Source organism: Orycteropus afer, unplaced genomic scaffold (genome assembly GCF_000298275.1).
Source record: "Orycteropus afer afer isolate SDZICR_OR568_19922 unplaced genomic scaffold, OryAfe1.0 scaffold00199, whole genome shotgun sequence".
NCBI classification, from domain to species: Eukaryota; Metazoa; Chordata; class Mammalia; order Tubulidentata; family Orycteropodidae; genus Orycteropus; species Orycteropus afer.
Genome location: NW_006921786.1, coordinates 2,357,933 through 2,363,499, shown reverse-complemented (window position 1 = coordinate 2,363,499; position 5,567 = coordinate 2,357,933). Strand labels below are relative to the sequence as shown.

The following is a 5,567-nucleotide window of genomic DNA, read 5'->3' as shown; positions in this document are numbered from 1 at the left end:
TCTCTGCAACTAACATTAAATCCTGAATACTTTTTTCATTTAGTCTGTCAATTTTTTGTAATTTTCTCCTAATGTCTGAGGCTGCTTGATTCACAAAATCCGTGAGTAGTGTGGCCTTAGTTTCAGGCGCTTCTGGATTCATGGGGGTATATTGACGAAATGCTTCCATTAATCTTTCTAAGAAAGCAGCAGGACTTTCATCCCTCCCTTGCTGTACGTCACCTACCTTAGCCAAATTAGTGGGCTTCCTTGAGGCTGCCCTGAGACCTCCCATTAGAGTCTGACGGTACACCCAGAGTCTCTCCTTACCTTCAGTCATGTTGTAGTCCCAATTAGGATGAGTTAAAGGGAAGGTGACATTAATCACATCGATATTAGTAGTGGGTTGCCCGTTATCCCCCAATACAGATTTCCAGGCTTCCATCTGGATCCTCTCACGTTCCTCGGTGGTGAATAAAATCTGGAGGAGCTGTTGACAATCGTCCTACGTAGGCTGATGAGTAAACAAAATAGTCTCTAGGAGGTCAGTTAAATGTCTAGGGTTATTTGAGAACTTGGCATTCTGAGTTTTCCAATTGTACAGGTCACTAGTGGCAAAAGGCCAATAGTGAAGTTGCTGGTTGCCGGTTGCGTCTGCGGGCCCTGTGGCCCACAATGACAAGACTGTGGAATCTGCTGGTCCACTAGAGTGGGCTGCACGCTGCATTCTTCCACAGTGCTGGCCGCCAGACCTGCTGCTGCTGCCATTGCCCCACCATTGTCCGGCACTTGGGACAGCGCACCCTCTGCAGCTGCAATACCTGCTGAAGGGGTTTGTTAAGGAGAGGGAAAAGGGAGTTCTTCCTCCGTCCCACCCTGAAAGACTGGGTAGGTCGGTGCTGAAGGTTTAATTTCAGGTTCTTTCTTCTGGGCAGTATGAGTTTATACTGCCAGGACAGTTTTAGGTGCCTGCTTAGGAAGAGAAAGAGGTAACAACAGCTTTAACCAGGGGGGGTGGATTTTCCACTAAATCCTGTCATATGATAATATATGATCCCTGGTCCAGGTGCCCCCAGCTGGACCAGAACACAACTTCTTTCACCTTTAAAATAATCTGAAGATCAAACGTACCTTCGGCTGGCCATCCTACCTTGAATGTAGGCCATTCTGAGCTACACGATGTTACAAATGTTCCTTTTTTGATTTCTAAACTTAAGTCGTGTACCCTCCTTCTAACTTCCTTGAAATTGTCAGTCAGGAGAGAAAAAGGAGTTGTCACAGTTTGTCCCATTTCATCCGTCCACTGATTAAACAAAACTAAGGACACTAACAAAAACCAAATAGACACACAAAAAGACAAACAAAATATGCCTCCCATAGATTGGAAGCAAAACCAAAAGTAGGACGACGGCCTCACGCCATGCTGCGGGAGCGACCTGCTTCATCCCTTTACAGGTTCCAGATTGGAGGACAACTTTTACTTCCTCCCCAGGTTGAAGGGGTTTTCTAATCCCCTTCCAGAAGAGGCCCTGGAACATCTTCCAGGTCCTCCGGCTGACAGCCTGCCCGTGTGTCCACTTAGGCCAAAGTCAGCCTTGCAGAAAATGGTCCCCAGGTATTACACAAATAACTTAAACAAACAACAAACATTTAAACACTTACCAGCCAGCTGCAACCCCCTGGTTCGGGAGTCCTGGGGTATCTGGGGATCCCAGATGAGCCCCCAAATGTTGCACCCAGATCTTGAATCCCCCAAAACTATCAAGGAGCCAATTCCACTGCAAAAGCATAGGGGTTGTTTATTCAAGCTCGAGCTCAGACCCTCAACCATCACCGACACAGCGGTTCAGGATTGAGAGCCCCAAACTGAGGGGTAACAGGGTTTTTATAGGGGTTACAGCAGAAATGAGGAAGTTTCAATCAGGAAATTACAGGATTGGTTGACATCTTTCAAGTCGCTAGTTGTTCCTACTTGATTGGCTCTGTCTTGTGGGCCGAAGCCACCAACTGCCATTTCTAACTATTTTAGGTAAGGTATTTTCTTGCTATTTACTGATTGGTTGTTGCTAAGGAGTATGCTTGGGAGTATCGATAAGGTGGGGGTAGTCAGGACTCTTTGTGGTTTTTCCAGTAACTAAAGCACTGAAGCCTGAAGTAAATGCTAAGGCATATTGCAAAATGGCTACATACTTAAAATAGTTGCATACAGGGTGGTTATATAGAAACATGGTCTCACAAACTCTTCTTGGTTTTCCTTATTCATTGTCCAGATTTCACATGCACATGAGGCTATTGAAAATACTATGGCTTAAGTAAGGTGCACCTTAGTCTTCATAGTGATATCTTTGCTTAACACTTTAAAGAGGTCTTTTGTAGCACATTTGCCCAGTGCAATTTGATGTCTGATTTCTTGACCGATACTTCCATGAGTATTGATTGTGGATCCAAGTAAAATGAAATCTCTGACAACTTTAATCTTTTCTCCATTTATTGAGATTTTGCTTATTGGCCCACATGAGAGGATTTTTGCTTTCTTTATGTTGAGGTGTAATCCATAGTGAAGACTATAGTCTTTGATCTTCATCATTAAGTGCTTCAAGTCATTTTCACTTTCAGCAGGCAAGGTTGTGTCATCTGCTTATCACAGGTTGTTAATGAGTCTTCCTTCAATCCTGATGCTGAGGTCTTCTTCATAAAGTCCAGCTTCTCAGATTATTTGCTCTGTTCAAAAGACAACCTCTTGGTCTATGTCCAGGTGCCTTATGAGCATCATTAAGTGTTCTGGGATTCTCATTCTTTGCAATGTTATGCATAATTTGTTATGATCCACACAGTCGGATGCCAATAAAACATAGGTAAACATCTCTCCGGTATTCTTTGCTTTCAGCCAAGATCCATCTGACATAAGCAGCAATAGCCCTCATTCCATTTCCTCTTCTGAATCTAGCTTGAATTTCTGGAAGTTCCCTGTCAATATACTGCTGCAACCATTTAAAATTATCTTTGGCAAAATTTTACTTGCTTGTGATATTAATGATATTGTTGGATAATTTCCACATTCTGTTGGATCACTTTTCTTTGGAATGGGCACAAATATGGATCTCTTTCAGTCAGTTGGCCAGGTAGCTGTCTTCCAAATTACTTAGCACAGATGAGTGTCTCCAACTCAGCATCTATTTGTTGAAATATTTCAATGGGTATTTCATCAATTCTTGGAGCTTGTTTTTTGCTAATTCCTTCGGCGAGGTTTGGGTTTCTTCCTTCAATACCATTGATTATTGTTCATATGCTACCTTCTGAAATAGTTGAACAGTGACCAATTCTTTTTTGTATAATAACTCTGTGTACTCCTTCCATCTTCTTTTGATGCTTCCTTCATTGTTCAATATTTTCCCCATAGAATCCTTCAATATTGCAACTTGAGGCTTGAATTTCTTCTTCAGTTCTTTCAGCTTGAGAAATGCTGAGCGTGTTCTTCCTTTTTGGTTTCTAACTTCAGGTCTTTGCACATTTAACTTTAATGCTTTATTTTGTCTTCTTGAGCCACTCTTTGAAATCTTCTGTTTAGCTCTTTTCTTTCATCCTTCTTCCATTCGCTTTAGCTACTCTCTGTTCAAGAGCAAATGTCAGAGTCTATTCTGACATCCATTTTGGTCTTTTCTTCCTTTCCTGCCTTTTAAATGATCATTTACTTTCTTCATGTATGATGTTCTTGATGTCATCTCACAATTTGTCTGGAATTCCGTCACTGCATCCAATCTATTCTTCAGATATTCTCTAATTCAGAAGGGATATAATCAAGGTTGTAATTTGGCTCTCGTGAACTTGTTTTCATTTTCTTCAACTTCAACTTGAACTTGCAAATGAGTAATTGATAGTCTGTTGCACAGTCAGCTCCTGGTCTTGTTTTGTTCACTGATATTCAGCTTTTCCATTGCCTCTTTCCACAGATGTCATTGATTTGATTCCTGTGTGTTCCAACTGGCAAAACTCACAAGTATAGCCACTGTTTATGTTGTTGAAAAAGGTATTTGTGGTGAATAAATTGTTGGTCTTGCAAAATTCTGTCATGCTATCTCCAGTGTCATTCCTATCACAAAGGCCATATTTTTAAACTTCTGATCCCTCCCTCTTCTTCATTTACAACTTCCACATTCCAATCTCCAGTAATTATCAATATATCTTGGTTGCATGTTTGGCCAATTTCAGACTTCAGAAGTTGGTAAGTCTTCAGTTTCTTCATCTTTGCTTTAGTGGTTGGTGTTTAAATTTGCTTAACAGTAGTATTAACTGATCTTCTTTGTAGGCATATGGATATTATTCTATCACTGACAGCATTTTACTTCAGGATGGATCTTGAAATATTCTTTTTGATGATGAATGTGACACCATTCCTCTACAATTTGTCATTCCCAGAATAGTAGACCATATGTGTGTCTCATTCAGAATGGCCAATAGCAGCCCATTTCAGCTCACTAATGCATAGGATATCATTCTTTATGCATTCCATTCCATTTTTGAGAATTTCCACTTTTTCTAGATTCATACTTTGAACATTCCACATTCCAATTATTAATGAATGTTTGAAGCTGTTTCTTCATGTTGAGTCTCGCCCCATCAACAAATGAAGGTCCCAAAGGCTTTACTCTATCCATGTCATTAAGGCCAACTCTACTTTGAGGAGGCAGCTCTTCCCCAGTTATATTTTGAGTGTCTTCCAATCTAAAGGCCTATCTTCCAGCAGTCTATCAGATAATGTTTCAAGGCTATTCATAAAGTTTTCCAGTAATATATCAGGTAGTATTTCACTGCTATTCATAAGGTTTTCAGTGGCCAGTTTTTCCAGAAGTGGATGGTCCAGTCCTTCTTCCCAATCTGTCTTAGTCTGGAAGCTCTGTTGAAACCTGTCCACCATGGGTGGACCCTGCTGGTATTTGAAATACTGGTGACAGTGCTCCAGCCTTACAGCAACACACAAGCCACCACAATATGACAGACTGAGAGATGAGTGGTGGACTATTAAAAAGGGATCAGTGTTTTCTTGGGATTTAGCATAGTGACAGTGGTAGAAGAGGGAACTAGAGCAAAAGACACTTGAAAGGTGTGTGTGTATGTGGGGTCTCAGGCCTGGGACTCCTTGGGCAACTACTTCACCTCACTTTAGACATTTCCTCACAAAGATACACTTTGAAGTTTGGGTTTTATGTTAGAAAATAGTGATCCATAAGCATCCATCAATATTTTTTATAAGAGAAGAAACAAGGTGGTTGATTAACTGACCAAGCATGCACACACTGCCATCAAATAAGATCCTACTCATAGAGAACCCTCTTTGTGTTTCCGAGGAGGTATCACTATGGAAATAGATTGCCCAACCTTCCTTCTGAAGAGTGGCTGGTGGGTTTGAACTGCCAGCCTTCTGGTTAGCAGTCAAATGCCTTAGGCACAACACCACCAGAGCTCCTGATTAACTGACTAGTAGAATTTAATTATTTATAGACAAATGAAGGATATGAGTAACTTTCCCTGAAATGTCACTATCCAGATTGTGTTTCCTTGATAATCTTCAGGAAATTCACCGGTAACTC

General features: G+C 41.1%; 1 pseudogene; it reads right to left on the bottom strand.

Annotated features, from left to right (window-relative positions):
* The window catches only part of LOC122150683, an 8,780-nt pseudogene extending 3,920 nt beyond the window's left edge, over nucleotides 1-4,860 (bottom strand).
* Between the last annotated feature and the right edge of the window lie 707 nt (nucleotides 4,861-5,567).